Genomic DNA, 19290 nt, shown 5'->3' with positions numbered 1-19290 from the left:
ATACATTAATTCACTTTTCTTGTTTTCCAGTTTCTGGCTGTTAATGACAATGTACAATGTAATAGAGCAGCAGAAAATGCTAGCAGAATGCTTGGTTGCATAGGGAGAGGTATTAGCAGTAGGAAGAGGGAAATGCTCATGCCATTGTACAGAACACTGGTGAGACCTCACTTAGAGTACTGGATACAGTACTGGAGACCATATCTTCAGAAGGATATGGATACCTTAGAGAGAGTTCAAAGAAGGGCTACTAAACTGGTTCATGGACTGCAGGATAAAATTCACCAGGAAAGGTTAAAGGATCTTAACAGGTATAGCTTGGTGAAAAGACGAGACAGGGGAAATATGATAAAAGCATTTTAAATAAATAAAGGGAAACAACACAGTAAAAGTGGAGACTATATTTAAAAGAAGGAAAACTACCATAACAAGAGGACATAATCTCAAAAATAGAGGGACAAAGGTTTAAAAATAATATCAGGAAGTATTACATTACTGAGAGGGTAGTGGATGCATGGAATAGCCTTCCAACTGGAGTGGTAGAGGTTAACTCAGTAGAAGTGTTTAAGCATGCGTGGGATAGGCATAAGGCTAAGCACTTGCTGCTAGTAACAGATCTAGAATCAATACACTATAATGCCCAAAGTCTCAATTCCTATGCATATGCAATAATAAAATATCTGGGCTTACAACAAAAATTATGTTAGTCAGTCTTTTAATCTTGGAGGCAAACATTATCCAGTAAAAAACAGATTGGAACACACTCCCACCTTATTCATTTGTTAATAATTATGCTTATAATGTTAACTGGTTCCTTTTCAATTAGATCAAAACATTTTGAAACCAATCCTTAATTGTATTACCATTTGTTCAAGAAATCTTTGTTTTTTAGAAATTTATTTTAGTAAATGTTCTTTAAGATAACCCCTCTTCCAGCATGTTATCAATTTTTGTACACAAAGTTAAAACACACTTGTTACTTACACGTGAATCGATACACATATATATTCTATCTACATATTAACCATCACTTGTCACAGATACTTTCCTGATATAGGGAAACTAATAGCAGGATGATTTTAGTAATTGTAACTTTCTTGTTCATAATATGTGGGAATTAAGGAAGACAGCATGTCTTAGGATAGGATGAGCATGGTAGGAGTAGATCTCGTCAGCCTTGGATGGCCAGAATTGACACGATATATCGGCGGATATGACCTCACTAAGGGCAGAGTGAGGGCACTTAAGGACAACCTTCTTTTGTTCTAGGGGCCATTTTCTTTTAGGGCATTTCAGCTTAGCTACACTAAGTTATAGCCTAATAAAATAAATCAGAGAAGCAACATTCTGTTAGGCAAAATGAAATACAAAACTATGGACAGACTTGACGGATTAAATAAGACAAATGAAAACATTATACATTTAACAGCCCGTGAAGCTTTGGAATAACATGGTGCAAAAATAAACTCACGGGATGCAACTAACCTCCCCCATCATTCACCAGCTATTAATCACCCAACACGTCCAAATACATATACAGCGCCACGGAACCTGCTGGCGTCACACAAATGGCAACAACAACAACAACAACCCCTAGAAACCTCCCATACGACACATCACTCCTATGTAAGTAGCAAAATACACAATTAGAATATTTTCTAGCAAAAATTCCATTGCTAAGTCTTATCAGTAGTTCTGAATAACTCTACGGAAGAAACAAATCTGAATCGCAATCCCCCTCCCTTCCCCCCGAACCTCCGTCTCACAGAAGGCAAGGAGAGAGAGGCGGGGGAAGTGGGAGTGAGGAACAAGAGAGAGAGAGAGAGACTGCAAGCAGAATCTCTTTAACCATGTCAATGCTGTACAGTAACAAGACAGAAGGATAGCTACATTACAATTATTGCAAAAGCAAAGAGACACAAAAACACAACATTTAGTAATACTCTCAGTGAAACTCAATACAAAACCCCCACCCTCTACCAGGGTAATGGCTAACACAAAATACAAAAACAATTATTATGATATACATACATTCTTAACCCTTTGTGATCTAGTTCTTCCTCAACCCAACCTTCCTGCTGAATAGCTTTCGCTACTCTGTACCATGCTTCAGCAGTACGTAATAAATCATTATCTGTAAGCTTGCCTTTCTTCTCTGTCAGTAATCTACGCCAGCTTTCTGGCTGCAATCTACCACATGAAGGCACAGCAATTTTACACACTTTAGCAATCTCTATTAGATCAGACGCGCTAGATCAGAACTAGATCAGACGCGCTAGCCAGCCCTTATTGGGCTTTTCTAATCCCTGACCCATCTCCTCTATAAAGGCGTCCCAGGTATAGAGGAAAGAAGGTTTTAAACAGAGTGTCTACAATGGTCGGCTGCCACCTGAAAGGGTGGGTCCCTCCAAGTGCATCTTCCCAAAATGCAGACTAGTCACTAATTCCATGTACCCGAGGTGGTAGCCACGGATTGGAGCGGGGTGAGAAGTGTGTGACCAATCACTTCTCTCACAAGAGAAATAGGAGCGGATAGTGTAAAATAATACAGGAAGTATAGAAAAGGTAAAAGTAAAGTGGAATTTTAGAGACAGACACAGGAGTTTGAATGACTCCCAATTTAAACAAAAACAACAATACAATTGAAATACAGTGCATGCATCACAGTTCAAATAAAATAAACAGTAATCCCTTTCCTTTACTCGTGTGACCAAAGTCACCTCCCTCAACCTCGTAGTGTCCCCGCTCGGAGAACGACTTCCTCAAGTCTCACTACCAGCGGCCACAGGAAACAGCAACCATCTCCGACCCGAATCCTGTATAGCCTCCCTTGTTACAGCAGTCCACTAAGTGTGGCCACCTCTATCCTCACTCCCGTAGCGCCCCTACGGACCCACCCGTAAGTCTCACTACTACGTGGTGCTGGAGACAAGCAATACCTGCTTGAATCCGCCCGCCACAAATAAAATTGGAATTCCACCAGCCTCAGCGCTCGAAGCTGGAGGGTACCACCTCTCTGCAAGCAGAGTTATGTGCACAATGAGGCTAGCTAGGCTATCAAAGTGACACCAGAAGGACCCCCAGGAAACTATGAGTCTTCACAATCTCCACAGATCCAACACCCTCTTTTTCCTTACAGCCACAGCCACGAGGCTCCTAAAAGAGGTAAACAGGCAAAGAAGACCCCCAGGAAAACTTCCACAGGTCCACCCCCCTTTTTCCTTACAACCACAGCCACGTGGTTCCTAAAAGGAGTAAACAGGCGAACAGAGGACCCCAGGCAAACACCCCCAGGTCCACCCCCCTTTATCCCAAAAGGGGTAAACAGACAAACAGAGGACCCCCAGGCAAACTACCACAGGTCCACCCCCCTTTATCCCAAAAGGGGCACACAGTCAAATACTCCACCCGGGCACTTAAGCTAAACAAGCCCAATACAAACACACCCAGGCAACAGATAGACTAAATGCAGGTAAACAAGTATTAACAAATAAGGTATAGGCTCTCTGGGCAAGATATTACCTGTCTTTGATGTCCTCTTAGCAGCAGTCACAGACACTTGAATAGATAAATCAAAGGGGAAAGAATCATACCGGGCTGCTGCAGTCAGTCTCCACCGTGTATTTAGAGGTGATCAATCTCCATCTTTCCCCTGGGATTCACCCACCCAGGTCTTCTTGGACGGCTGCCAGATAGGTCATAACCCAGGCCCCACGTTGGATGCACCAAATTGATGTAGATTAATTTAGAAATAAACAAATATGTTTAAATGTCTATCTGTTCCTGTCCAAATCTGAGATGATTAAATTGCGTATACGCAGAAGTAAGTTCACACTGACACATGGAGTTCAGGTTAAAAGCACTTCAGAAAATTTAATGGCATCTGGGCAAAAAACAGGCTTACAAGCCCTTATAAGAGCAGAATGACATCATCATTGAATATCAGAAAATAACAAATAAACATCATTAATTGGATTAAATGTTAAGTGGCTATGTCAATGTCCACCCATCAATATTATTAATTGGCTCAGGGATTTGAGTGACTAGTGGGGCACCCTCCCATCATGGGATGTCGTCTTTACTCGATGGGAGGGGGAATCTGGCGGCTAGCCATTTTGGGTAGTTAGTGATGTCAGACTCGTGATCAGGCTCAGGGTTCTTTTTATGAATAGAACATTTCATTAGTACAGTGTTCTCATGGCCTTCAGATTATACTATGTTGCAAATTACAGGAGATTCAGCAATTCCGGGGTTAGTCATGTCTTTATAGAAAATACAGTCTCTATTCATTATACTAAATGCTGTTAGGAAATTCTGTCATGTAATGTAGACAAAATGGAGGGTCTGTCATAATGTGAGGTTATGTGAGATTAAAATGGAGTTAGTACAATAATTCAATACAGGTGCAATAAAGATTTTTAAATAATTCTACATCAGACCCATCTAGGGGGGTCTGCCTTGACGTTGGCAGGCGGGTATTCCCTCCAATGGCCATTGGAGTAACTAAATGACCTCCATTTGTTTAAATATACATAGGGATAAAGGAGAGAGCGTAGGTAACTTTTTCTTTGGTTTTTACTACACACACACAAAGAATAGTCAAATAGTGAGTCGAGGTCAGGGGTACCAGAAATCAGGATCAATGATAATGCAATAGCCAAGGTTAAAGGAACACAGAAGGAAGAATAGTCGGGGGCGGAGCCTGGCACTGAACCGGACCGGACGCCATTTCTCCCAGCTCTGAAAATAACTAAACAATCTAAGTGTTATCTAGGTGCCTAACTACCATCCGACCCTGCAAGCACCAGATACAGCCTGGGGACACCCCGCTGAATCCCCAGATGCCCTTCCAGTACTCCCCGAAGCACCTAAAGGCAAAACGCAGGACCATGGCCTATCACAAGCCCACATACCGCGACCTCGAGTATCTCTGGAGCGGGGACCTCGCAGGAAACGCAGCAGAGCTGTGGCCGACTCATCCAGCATCTGCCAATACATCCATGGGGCCCAGAAACCAGAAACCTACACATGGTAATGCACCAGAACAGAGGGATATCGGAGCCATGCTCCAGCGGCACACCTCAGCCAAGATGGCGGCCGCCGAAAATCCACCCTCACCAGGGACTCCCCACACAGATGCACCTGCAACATCTCAGCTACAGAGCCCAGCAGAGGACTCACAGCAACAGCCCACAGCATCAGCAGATGGCACTGAACCTGCAACCAAACAGGACCTCCAAATCCTATATACTATGCTACAGGACATTCAAAGCCTACTCACTGCTGACCTGCCCATCCTAAAATCATCCATGCAACAACTCACAGGCAGAATGGAGGCAACTGAAGCAGATATTAAAGAGCTGCGCCAAGACACCTCCACCATGCAGGCATCTATACTCCAACTACAAGCAGCCCAACAGGCTCTTTCACTACAGGTGGCGACGCAAGAGGACAGGTACCGCCGCAACCACGTAAACATAAGGGGCATCCTGGCCACCGTCCTTCAGGAGGAACTGCCACACTACGTGAGAAGGCTGCTGGCCTCAGTGCTACCACCTGCCATCGCAAAAAAAATTAACATCGCTGGGCTATATCGCCTACCGACGCCCACCACAACCACTTCCACAACACCGGGCGACGTCATACTCCGCTGCACACTACCTCAAGACAAGGGGCAAATAATGACAGCGGTAAGGAACAAGACCCCACTTGCATTTGAAGACTCACAATTGTCCTTTTACCAGGACTTATCCAAAGCCACACTGCAATGGCAAAAATCCCTGAACCCTGTCACCGCCCGATTGCGGCAGCAGGAGTGTCCTACAGGTGGGGAATGCCACGTTCCCTCCTCATCTTACCCAAGGGGACCATACAAAAGCTAACCACAGGGACTGATATCCCAGCGTTCCTCGCAGCACTGGACATGCAGGAGGCGACAGCGGCCCCAACAGACTCAAATCGCGCCCACGGATGGGACCCATCCAATGTGGTACCATTTGTGCCAAGAACTGCAGCCGACAACCCGCCTGACACCTGACTGGCAGGGACACCACCAGCCTCAACCCACACCCACTGGGGTCACCACAGGGACTCACTGATCCAGCAGCCCTAGGCTGCAAAGTTGCAGAGTTTCAAAGTTTGATTGCCATGATTTTGGTTACCTGTTTTTGCCGTATGTTTTTATTTATTTTTATTTCTTACTGTAGAATCACTCACATGAGGATACAATCTTTGGCCTGGGTCACCTAGGAATAGAGAGACCAGGCTCACTATAACACAACCAAGCACTCATGAAGCAGTGCCATCTTTGGCCCTAGTCCGGTTTCATACAGCCACACATAATCAGTCACCGAACCGTAAACACCCCCCCCCCCCCCGCTACCCCCTTGGTTAGGGGCAATACCTCCACCGAGAGGTCAGCCATGCACGAAGGTGATCACCTCTCCCCCCCTTGAAATAGGGAGGGCTGCACTCACACTACCAACACCCGAGAGCAGAAATCGCTTGATCTAACTCCTGTACATGGTCTCAAGCTTGCTCACACATGAGCAAATACAACCGCCTCATAAACCCCTACATTGCCCTTGGAACGTGCACCTCTTGTACCACCCACCCTGGGCTCGACCAGGCATCACTAGTGTACCATGCACCATACACAACAGAAGCCCCCTAAGGACCCACTCATGATATATTTAACAAAAATGTGCATAATCACAATCGCTGTATATGTGTAATAAGTACAATATCACTCTGTTTATTTTTCTAAAGTGACGGATATGCATATGTGTAACACAATGCACAACAAAAATAAAGAATATAAAAAACAAAAAAAAATTAGAAAATGTATTAATAAGCCTCTTAACCCCTTAAGGACACATGACATCTGTGACATGTCATGATTCCCTTTTATTCCAGAGGTTTGGTCCTTAAGGGGTTAAAGTCATTATCTGTTTTGTATTTTAATTTACCCCACTATCAGTGAAAGTGGTGAGAAAACGATTTCTATGCAGTGCGTTACTTGCCCCATCAAATACTCAAATGATACAAAGGATATCCAGTCCCTACATTTACGTGCAGCGATTATGTTCATGTGTAAATGAATTACATCAAATGTATTTATGTGTTTTGCTAATAGCCGGCTTTTCCCATATTTACACTTACAAATATATATTTTTGCCAGCTTTTGTATATTTTATATAGCACTAGATGTTAAAATTCTATTTATGTATTTCTACATGTTATAGAAACTATATTTGAAACGTGAAAAACATGCGTCCGTCACTCCTGAAATGTCAGCTGAGTTGGCAAAGTTTTATAGGTCATTCAAAATCTCAAGAATGTCAGGTTTAGATTAAGCGATTTTGTTTTTGTAAATGTAGTATATTATGGGGTCACTTTTGTTTGGTTTTTTTTTAGGATACTTTTCCAGTGCCAATTTTAATACATTTTTCACTTTTATACCATATTAATTTCAATATTTGCAAATATTTTCTCGTTTTGTATTTGTGTAAATAATATTTTCACATTAACAATTATTCAACTTATTTTGTATTAACACATTTTAAGAGGCATTCAATAAACAAGTTTAAAGCCAAAAAAATTAAAAATTAAAAAGAAGGAAGAATAGTCAAACGAAACCAAAGTTAGAATACAAGAATACCAATATGGAATACGCGCTCTTGGGTCAAACAAGAACCACAACAGGGCAATGAGTCTCTCCCTGGTTTCTCTTTAAATACCGTGTTCACTTAGGTAGGTAACCACGCCCCAAAATGTTCTCGTTCGAACACCTTGGGCCGTGGTGTTCTTAGTGTCATGATGTCAGCGCTCATTAGCCGCGTCATAAAAGGAGGCGGGTTTATCATGGCTGGCGTGAGAATCGCTAGGGACAAGCTGAAAGTTAGTAGGAGTGTGTCCAGTACCCTGCAATGAGATGCCAGCCTGTGACATGCTCCTGACTGATACCGTGGTAGTATCAGAATACCATTCCATTACAGAGGTGATGTTATTATGCGTGTCAATCAACTCCACAAGTATGCAACCTGTTAACAGTCATATTGTATCAATGACTGGACCTTATTAGAATTCTGGAACTTTTATGTGTTTCTGTCCCATCTACATTGCTCCCCTGCATCGTGATTGGACGGATAAATTGATCTAAAAATCTACTTTTCCAGCTTATACATAAAAAAATAAATAAAAGAATTTAAAGTGTGAAATGTAGGCATGCCGTGATAATGAATTGAGTAAAGTGAATAACAGGCAACGAAGAATAAAAGAAAAAACAGATGCAAAGCCTGGAGCACTCTACACGTACAGAATTATAAACCGACGGTGGTGGAAGACTGCAATACACATGAGAATTTCTGGAGAAATAATAAAAAAAAGAAGGGCTGGGGTACGAGAATATATACTTGTTACCTGGAAAGGAGATTGAATGATTAATCATGAAATGGTTGCAATGTGTACCTTTTCTATGAGTTAGTGGCAACACGCCCGTTACGGCATAATATGCCTGCCCGGGACAGACCTATGGGAAAGGGATTTTAGCAATAAATAAAAACAAAATAGCTTTGCTGTCTGTCAAACAGCTAATCTGAAACTGTAATCAGAAAAACTGTAGACTTATCGAATGCAGTCTGCGGGTTTCCCTGTAGTATCCCTTTAAATGGACTAGACTGAATTGTAGTGACAAATCGTGCAACTCATTATGGCACATTCGGCATCTTACTATTTCAAAGACAAAGGCTACAATTTGCTACTATTTATGTCTGGATATTTTGCATCTAAAAACACATACTTGAAACTGAATAATCATATTGTTTGTGAAAAGTGTCAATGTAATGTTTGTCTAAAAGTAAAGTAAATAGAAATAAGCATAATTTTTCCCACGAGACTTGACAAAACATACGTCGGAACTACTTATTATCGTTTATTTAGATATCGTTTTACTCAATCAGAACTGGCAAATTGCTTATCGCCTACACGCACCGTTAACTAGTCATTAGAAATTCTTATTATTTATTATCAATTTTATTTAGAATGCACTTGCATAGTCCACAACGATGCACACAGGGTAAAAGAGAACATGAAAATGATGATGACAATTTTTTCGCAAATGGGAATGGAAGGTGATGAAGGCCCTGGTCAAGTGAACTTGCAATCTATTGGAAGTAAAACATGATTATTGCACAGTGTACAGTCCTTACTCCGGTAGAGACAATGGATCAGTCTGTAAGTCTGGATAAAATATTCACAGATAATGTGGCCGGGATCTCCCTGGCTGGCTGGCTGACAGAACCCAGTCCATCGCGTGTGCGATGGAAATTAAAATTACTTGTTTTTATAGTCAAGATGAAGGAGGGGTTAATAGACACAGACCTCATTATAGTGATTACTCCTCATACATCTTCATCATTAATAGACTGAAATCAATAAGGGGAAGCGGTCAGGACTCCCCTGTCTGTCTGCATTAATGGAAATGTCTCTAATTCTGGTAAAAGTCTATAGTTTGTTTACACATAAAAATGTGATCAGGGCTGGGCAAATGGTAGCTCCCCAGATGTTCTAGAATGACAGATGATGGGATGTTTCCCAGCCCTTAGAATGTCACACATTCCACAGCACCTGGAGCCGACATACTGCTTGGCAACCCTGATCTAGATCCTTAAAACCATTCCGGACTAAACCAGAAGATTCTAAACTACCTTTCCCATAATGCTCAGACGTCTTTACCAACGTGATGGCAAAGTTAATAATTGACTTGTGCAGGACAAAACATTTATTTCAGCTGAACCACTTCACTCAAAAATTAAAAAGATAAAAATACATTTTGGGATCACCGAATTTTGTTTGTATACCGGTTCAGTTCATCTAAATTTTGTTAAGAGAAAAGGTTCAGAAAACGGACCGAATCAACACAAATGCAGCGAAAATGGACCAACCAGTATACTGTAAAATATGTTAATAATATTATACACACATATATATATATATATATATATATATATACACATACATATATATTTATTTATATTACAGTACACTGATCAAGTGAGAAAAAGTAACCAATAGAGAGAAAAGAGTAGGACCTATATAAAAATTAAATAAAATAAAAGTTCAAAATATATAAATATACATAGAATTTGTTTAATGCTCATCCTTTTTACCTACTGGTCACTTCTCATTTAGTAACTGTACCCTAACCATCAGTCATCCGTTTTCCCATCAAACGTCTCTTTTTGGCACCTTTTTGGATCGTCTCTTTTTGGAATTCTGAATCATGTATCAAAATGAGCATGCTGGTCCCTTGCATGTTTTGTTTAGTTCTTGAATTGGCTACATTTCAGCATGGAGTTTTGGGAACTCAGCCGATCACCCGATCAGCCCAAATGATTATTTGCAGTTTGTAATAATACAAATCTCCAAGTCTATTAGCAATCTCTGTCTAAGAAGATCTAAAACATGCTCTACCCTAGCTATATAGAAGCCACAAGAGGCAGTGGGACTGGAGATGGGCATTATTCCAAGTAAGCTGCCCTAAAAAAAGAAGTCATTGACACCCTTAAATACCTTGAAGAGCTTTGTTCCCAGTTATGGTATATCTACTTATCTACCAGATTGATATTTTGATTTTCAAATATGAAAATGAAAGGAAGACAAAGTCCTTAAACAGTCTGCTCATGGGAGAACACTGAGGTCCACCATGTATATTCTCCCCCTCGATCCCAACAGCTATGTAATCCATGTTCGTCATTTTAAACAATGTCTAGGATTTTTTATTCTTGCAATTTTTATAATTTATCGCTGGCCTCAGTAACAAATCTACGTATTATCAGAAAATCTGACCAAAAAGGTATTCGGAAATTTTGGAATTTTGATGGCCAGTGAGCACAAGTCAGTGTTGTCCTCTAAGCAGTGCATATAAGACTGCTGCCACTAATCCAAATAGTTAGACCAACTGACTGCTGTCTTTACAATATTCACACTGGAGGGGGGGGGGGGGAGGGGGGAGGGGAAGGGCAATTAAACAAAACCCCAATATAATTTACACTAAAGGGATACAGAAATTACAATGTAACTGCTGTTTGTAGAATACTCAGGGAACACGCCAGCTCACACTGGAGAGGGCAACCAAAACCCCAATATCTATTATACTAAAGGGATACGGACATTACAGCTCCAAAAAGTATCAAATAATAGTATGTGCTACAAATTATAAATTACTCATGCCAGCTTACTTTATGCAAGCTCAGTGAAATATTTAGCTGGTTTTGTCCCAATAGAAGTGCGATGCCATTAAGGCTTTTCCTCACAGCCAGCAATCAGCAGACACTTACTGATTATAGGGTCCCGGAGGAACAAAGTTTGGCTTGAGGGTAGAAACATAATTCGCAATCCAGTCTAAACCTGCACAAGTAATGAGACAGGAGTATTAACAAATTCAAAGATCATGTGAACCATTTACTAAACTGCTAATTGCGGCGAGCTGAAAAAGATAAAATTGGATAAAATCACAATTCAGAAAAATTCACCAACTTTGCTATATTCCCAATTTAAATATTTTAGCATCAATTTAGCAAATAGTTTTTTTTAGACATGTGCATTCGTTTTTGTATGAATACGATTTTGTCTGAAAATTCAGGTTATTTCGTATTCATTGACTAAAACGTAAACGAAAGCCCTACAAACGAAATATAAACTAAACGAAAGGGCAAATGCCAAATGCATGGGGGCGGGGCCTGACCGGGGAGCTGAACGGATGCACTATCTCTGAGCTCCCAAGACTGGACCCGAGACTCGACGAAAATCGTGGGAGAACCTTTCAATCCAGACCCACAACTTGTCTCACCGTGTAGTGCCAAAGCTGGAGATCAGGAGGATACCCCACACACCCGGCTTGGGGCCTACACCACGCAAGGCAGGGGAGAGGCAGCCGCTCTCCCAACTCATCAAAGCATGCGGCACCTGAAGCATTGGGCTTCCTCCTCCCTCCTCTGGACCGGTGGGGGTTATCCCGGTCCAAATCGTCAAAACCAGACTGCCTACAGGGTTAATAAACCGCGTGAAAAACCTAAGCCGAACAATCGAATATCGATCCAGCAGACCACTCAAGGTCCTAAGATGGCGGACGCGCAGTCCAACAAAGGCCACGCAGCACTAGAGCCCACACACAGCAGCTACAAACCCCTGGACGCCCGTCTGGAAAAGCTACTCGAAAGCTTCTGGGCTAAAGTGGAGGCTCGATATGCTGCCGCACAAGCACAGGTGCAGGCGAGCGGGAGCACAAGGTGGAGCAAAGATAGCGACAGCCGGAGAGGACCTGGGAAGCCCTCGGGCATGAAACAAAAGTCACGGATCGCAACCCCTCGCACAAGCCCATCCGGGCGGAGGGCCCCAAGGGGCACAGCCCCGATGCATCACCCACATGGGCGGAGGCTTGCACGCCACAGGCGGCGCAACACCACCACAGCCTTCAGACCTACCTTTTCAGGGAAGGACCCGGCCTACAAAAGTCCCAGAGTCCGTGGTGTAAAGATGCTGGCTCCACAACGAACCCGGAGCAGGAGGGTAATACCGGCACGCTTCAGGCTGCTCGCTAACACCTGCGACCTCCGTCCACAACAGGCAAACAAAGACTCCAGGTCGGGCATCGGCTGATGCAACTCGGACAGGTGCAAGGAGAAGCCCATAGCCCACGACCCTGCTAGTAACGTAGAACTCTTTTGCCATCTCCTTTGTTTCCATGCAACTTGTCCAGTGGACTCTTAAGTTAACGTTTTATCTATGTTTGGCTTGTTTTGCGCTAACTCCGTGCTATAGGCCTTTATGTTAATCGTAGCACTACCCAGTACACTATAACGTTGTATAGATGTCTACCTGCAGAATAAGTGTCGTTGCTAGCGTAGACTTGTATTATAACATATAACACTGGACTTTATTATTTAGTCTGTTGCATTCATCATATGAGATATATCATTGATTTTTTGTTTTTTATTTGCTGAGTATGTTATATTACTGGTTTACTATCCTATAGTGACAGTTTAGGTGGAAGGATCAGAACTATTATTAGAGGTAAAGGGTATACTTTTTTCTATTAGTGCATATTTAACTTAATAGGTCGTTAGGTTTCCTATTGTATATACCCTCCTCTTTATGAGAAGCATTTAATCAGCGCTCCACTTCCTGAATATTTCTAGACTTGTATTAACCAAGAATATTAACCCATCCGCAAACGTACCCTGCATAAGCATGTTTCAACAATTTAGTATTGTGCAGTAACAGCCAGTCATATCTTGCCAGCTCGACATTTGTTCATTTTACTACCCAAAAATCAGAGTATATTAGCAATGTTATGCCTAGTGATTCTTATTTCATTTTTAATCTCACACAAAGGGGACATGCCTTAGTTAATTAAGCTGGTAATACTAGCACCTCACGCTAAGTCTGTCTGTTAACCTGAAGCAACACCTCATCTGCCTATTCCCTACAAGTGACGTGCTGGTTTAGCCAATGTTGAGACCACTATTAAACTTAGACCTAATCTACATAGCTGTTTTGTACTTCACTCTTACTTTATATGTGTACTATACTTTATGTGTGTACTACACTTTATTACGAATACTCATAGGTTACGTTAAGCTTATTTATGTATAAAAAAACAAAATGTGCAGGTACTCGTGCCACTGCTTAAACTGTATACCACGTGTACACTGTTGTGGCGTTTGATCTTGCAATGTACCTACCTGCACGACAAAAAAAAATTAATAATTTTTTTTTTTTAAATGCCGAATGCATTGCCTTTTCATTTCGTTTAGTTTGTTTAATAGACTCCCCACCCGCCCTAATTGAAGGGGAGGCCTAATGTTCCCCCCAGGTCCCCACACATGAGTGGCGGGTGGGGACCCTAATTAATTAAAGGTTGGACCTAGGGGGGGCTGTTTGCTGTCATTTAAAACTGGATATAAATGTATTTTGTATAGAAGTGTAAAGAGTACGGTAACAGTACATCTAAAAAGTAGCTATTTAGATGTAAATATCCACCTTTTTATATTGCAACATTGTTATAGCTTTTACTATAACTTTTGGTTACATGTACTCTTACCGTAGCTATCAGCTGTCTATCACTTCTATATAAAATACTGATTTTATATCCAGTTTTAAACAAACTGTTTAGGTGACATGCCCTACTACACGGGAGATCTGGCACAGGTAGGGGCATGCAGCAGGATTTTACCTTGTACCAGGTCCCCCCTTATTGCACTAGTGAATGGGCAGCAACAGCTGCCCAGTCACTAGTAGTTTTACATTTGTTTAGGCGACATGCCCCTTTCTTCTTTTCTTGAAAATATTGCTATTACGTTATTATTATTTTTTGTACATGCTTTCTTCAAAGCATACACAACAAACCAATCAAAAAAAATCAAATAATAGTCGTTGTGGGGGGCGGAGCTTGACTGCTGAAGTGGATGGTTGCAGGCTGCCCAAGCTCCGGGCCCAAGACCTATAAATCGACTAATTAACGAGCCAAAAACTACAATATGCCGCTTCATACTCCTGCTGGACACCCGTGAGTGACCCGGGGACATGATGCCTGTGACGGTTCCGCCGGTAGCCAGCAGCTCCAGGACGATGCGGCCTGTGGGAGACCGAGGCGGGGAGAGACGGCCGCTCTTCCTGCCCTAAGGTCGACTACGAAGACCAAAAGCGCTCCCACCCTCCCCCCTATGGACCGGCGGGGGTCATCCCAGTCCCCCCCAAAGTGCAGACATACCCGCCCAGCATCCACTGGAGAGGCCCTGCAGAATCGGAGTCCCACGCGGCGAGAGCCAAGATGGCCGCCGAACCGAGACCCAGCTCAACCCAAACTACCAAGAAGCGAGCTACCCAAAAGGACAGCATTGCACAAGCCTTTGACAAATTCTGGGAAAAATTCCGGGAACTGACTCGGCAGGGTGCAGTGCAGTATACCACGGCAAAAACGACTCAATACAACACACAGCCAGATGTAGACTCAAGCTGGCCTAAAGTCAAGCAACCCATGAGGCGGCCGGAGAGAACGCAGACGAAACAAACCAGACGGAGAGCCTCCCAGGACCAGACCCGGTCTCGCACACCATACCTGCTTCGGCCGCAGGAGCGAGAGGCCACGACGGCCGTTGCCGCGCTGCCCGAGATACGGCGACAGAAACCAATTACTCGCATCAAGCACAAGGCAGCCCGAGACCCTAACGGACCTTGGAGGAAGACGACCCCAACCCCATCAGCAGCTCAGACTCACAATATCCAGCGACGGACCCCCAAGCATACTGAAAAGAGAACAGAAGACACCCTGATAGACCTACTATACGCTGCAAGACACAGAGACTGTAGCCGTGGTACTCCACTGCAGCCCAGCACAGTAGGGGGAACCCTGAGGGCATCTAGACAGGGCAGCAACATACCGTTGGAGGGAGTCGGCTGAACGGGACGCCTGTAACCACAGACGAGTCACTCATCTCAGGCCACTATTAGCCTATGTATGTGTATGTGTATATATATGTATATATATATATATATATATATATATGTGTATATATCTGTTGAAGACTTCTTGTCCTCCTGTGACATTTTGCTTCATTCACACAATAACTGGTTCAACTGTGGGTCTCACATGGAATAGATTGAATCACATAAAACAGCCTGGATGCGTATGGGGTATTACGTTGTGCAGGTTCCTGCTGTAGATAGTGATGTCAACCATGGTTCTTGCTTAAGTTGAGGCTGGGACGGCCCCAAGACAGAAATACATTTCTCAGCTGAGCTGCCTTCAGTGTAATCCTTTCTATAAAACTCTAAAAACCTTCCTAGTCTGCTCTGATTTCAAATGCAGCCCATCAATCACTAACATTACCCATAGTGATGTTACACATAGTCCCTAATACACACAGTGATGCCATACATAATGATGTCATCATGGTTCCTGCTGCACACAGTGTTGTCATACATAATGAGGTCACCCATGGTTCCTGCTGCACACAGTAATATCATTATATACAAAATATAAAAAAAAAAAAAAAAAAAGGGGGGGGAATCACTCCAAAGTGCTGAAAATCCATATTTGTAAAGAGATGAAGTGAACAGGTTACTCTACATCAGGGCTGCCCAACTACAACTCCCATGATGCTTTGCATACATTTAGAATGCTTTTAGAATGACAAAGCATCATGGGAGTTGTAGTTAGAATGCCTTTAGAATGACAAAGCATCATGGGAGTTGTAGTTCTACAACATCTGGGGATCTACCTGTTGGACAGGGCTGCTCTACATAGAGGCAAAAATACGGCATACGTGCATATGAAATGTTACTTAATCCCAAAACAGTATGTGCAATCTGATCTAACGATTTATAGCAAATGGTCTGAGATAGAGTTACCTAGAAGAGGGACAGAATATTCCATAGTGTAATATAGTAATTGTAAATGGTATTAAAAAATGTGGTTAATTGTATTCACAAGGGACATAGTGAATCACAAAGCCTATCCAGACTCACCAACGAGTAATTGGAAGGTTATCAGCAAGATGCACCTGTGACAGAACCTCCCATGCCATGGCCTTTTGGAGAATGCCAGCCTCTTACCCATAGACTGTGGACCTGGTCTCAAAAGTCCCTGAAAGAGGCTTGTGATAATAGCAATTGATATGCACTATTGATTACTTGATAACTATACACAGCGCCCTCTGCTGAATGAATAGAAGTCACATTTACATAATGCTGATATGCAAATTAGGGCAACCAAATACACATACATTGTTGCTTTTAATTGTGTGAAAATGTTACTTGTATTATATAGTTCATGTATTAATTATATTTGCTCTTTGCCCAATGTTCTATATATATGAATTTTAAATGTTTGTCACCACATGTCCCTGTCCAAAATAAAGAATTGTATGTTAGGTCCTTTTGGAACTGTGTGTCCTGTGTGGATTTGCTCAGGGATTCCAGTAGCAGAGTATGTGGACCTGTTGGCTGGCTGCTTGATGCCTGTAGCCTGGGACAAATCAAAAAGAGAGCCACAACTGCCTTTTTAAAGCCAGGAGCCAATCACATTATAAGCAGAGGTATGAACACCTGCCTGGGAAAGAAATTGAAGAGGCAAAGGAAGATGGGACTATACCTGCCTGGAAGGAGAGAGCTGCAGCCTGGTCGGGTAAAAGAGTTCCGGAGAAGCCTCAGTCAAGTTTTAGCGACTTGGTCTGAAGTGCTCCAGAGTCCCCTAAGGAAGTGAACCTGGCGGAGGTACTCAGAGTATGGGAGCTCCAACACACCACCAATAGGGGATATCAGGAATGGGGGGAAGGGAGGGAATGAAATTAAAGTATTTGCAGCTGGTTTTTATTTTACACAAAGACTAGCAACGAGATAAATAAGAAGCCCATGAGGAACTCCGGCTGGAACAAAACACGTAGGGCGAAGAGAATCCTGTAGAGAGTCCTGATTTTGTCCACTGATATTTTATTAGACGCAGATGTGTTTTTATATTGAAGTTCCGTATAATAAATTTGGACTTTGCCTGTTTATATTGGCGTCCTGCACTATTGCATGTGTTTATTTATAGCATTGTGACACTTTGAACCATGCCGTGCAGATATACATCAGAAGAGAATCCTGAATATTTTTCTTCAAGGTATGATCCAATATGGTCCTTATAAGTGCAATTAACCACATATTTGATTACCATTAATTATTATTGTATTACACTATGGAAATTATTCCGTATCTCTAGGTAGCTGTATCTTCAAGTTCTTTCCTAGATCTTTGGACATAGTGCATAGTTCTGGCTGCACGTAGTGATGTCATACATAGTATTGTTCCTGCTGCACATAGTGATGTCACACATAGTTCTAAGTACATGTAGTGATGTCACCCATAGTTCCTGCTGCACATAGTGATGTCATGCATGGTTTTCTTTTCTATAGTCTGATTGTTTCAGATTAATATGTGTAATCACTCTTCAGTCTCCTTATGCAGTGAATAGGCTAATTTGTGAAATGTAATGTTCCTTTCATTATTTTTGTAATAAATTACGTTTTAATGGTTGGATGGTTTGTGATCTGTATTCCAGCAGTAATCTCTACGTATGATTTCACCTGAACCATTTTAGGAGAGGAAAGCCTAGACTGAATGTAAATAAGGTATTCAGCAAAGTAGAGATAATTAATCCTTCAATCAAATCTCTGGAAACTTCAGCACCAATTAATTCTTAGATGTAACCATGTCTGTCCTAACGAGCTGTGTTCCTTCCAGCACCTAACGAGGTGCGTTCCTTCCAGTACCTGCACGTCTTATCCTTCAGCTGTCTCACAACATATGTTTTCCCTGATTCTAGTCTAGTTTCACAGCTTTCTGTTTTTTGGAACAGTTTCTGGTGAACAGACTAGAAAACCACCTCAATAAAACGAGTGCGGTCTGTAATATAGGAGGAAAATCTGCCATGTTTAATAAACCCAAACTAGGTATGTCCAACTCCATTCATGTGTCAGAAAAGGCAGCTCTTTTACAGTCACCGCTAGGATATGGAGTTAATACGCGAGGCTGCACACCCTCTGATGTCTCCTAGATATCCCTGGGATTGCTGGGTTTGGCATTCATGTTGGCATGCCAGTGGAAAGTCCAGAATGAGCTAGTAACTTCTGTTAGAATTTCACATAAAGAAACCATCAAATCATTGGCATGCTCAAACGATGCACACTAATATCAGGTTAACCTGCCCTCCACCAAGCTTACACTGCTTTTGGAACATTTTAAATTGGGTCATTGTTTAGATTAAGATAAAAATCATAACAAAATTGACCAAAGAAATAGATAGATATCATTTGTATTTTAAACTCTAATCTGTATGGAGCCCAAGAGGTGACAAATGTATTTTTTTTTACATTGTGGACACATTGTACTAGCTCACGCATGCTATTTAGTAGATCATGTTCACGAGATAGTACAGCGTGCCCATGAATTAACCATATAATGGGTAGCAGCGTTAAAATTAGGGTAAGGTGTTTTTTCGATTTTTTTATTTTTTTTTTAAGAGATTAGTGACGCCTAAGGGAAAACATTAAATTTAAAATTAATAATTATGTCTAGGGTTAAATTTAGCTCTACTCCTAGTGTTAGGATAAGGAGTGAGAGAGGTTAAGTTAGTTACCTAACCTTAATATTAACTCTCACTCAACCCAACATGTCCCATGTATTTGTGCTTTGAATGACCCAACTATAATGTAAGTGTAAAACTAGCTTTAGTTACCTTCCAGGACG

The sequence above is a fragment of the Pelobates fuscus genome, chromosome 12, assembly GCF_036172605.1.
Source record: "Pelobates fuscus isolate aPelFus1 chromosome 12, aPelFus1.pri, whole genome shotgun sequence".
Taxonomy (NCBI): domain Eukaryota; kingdom Metazoa; phylum Chordata; class Amphibia; order Anura; family Pelobatidae; genus Pelobates; species Pelobates fuscus.
The sequence above is the reverse complement of the archived record's forward strand: the minus strand, read 5'-3'. Positions refer to the sequence as shown.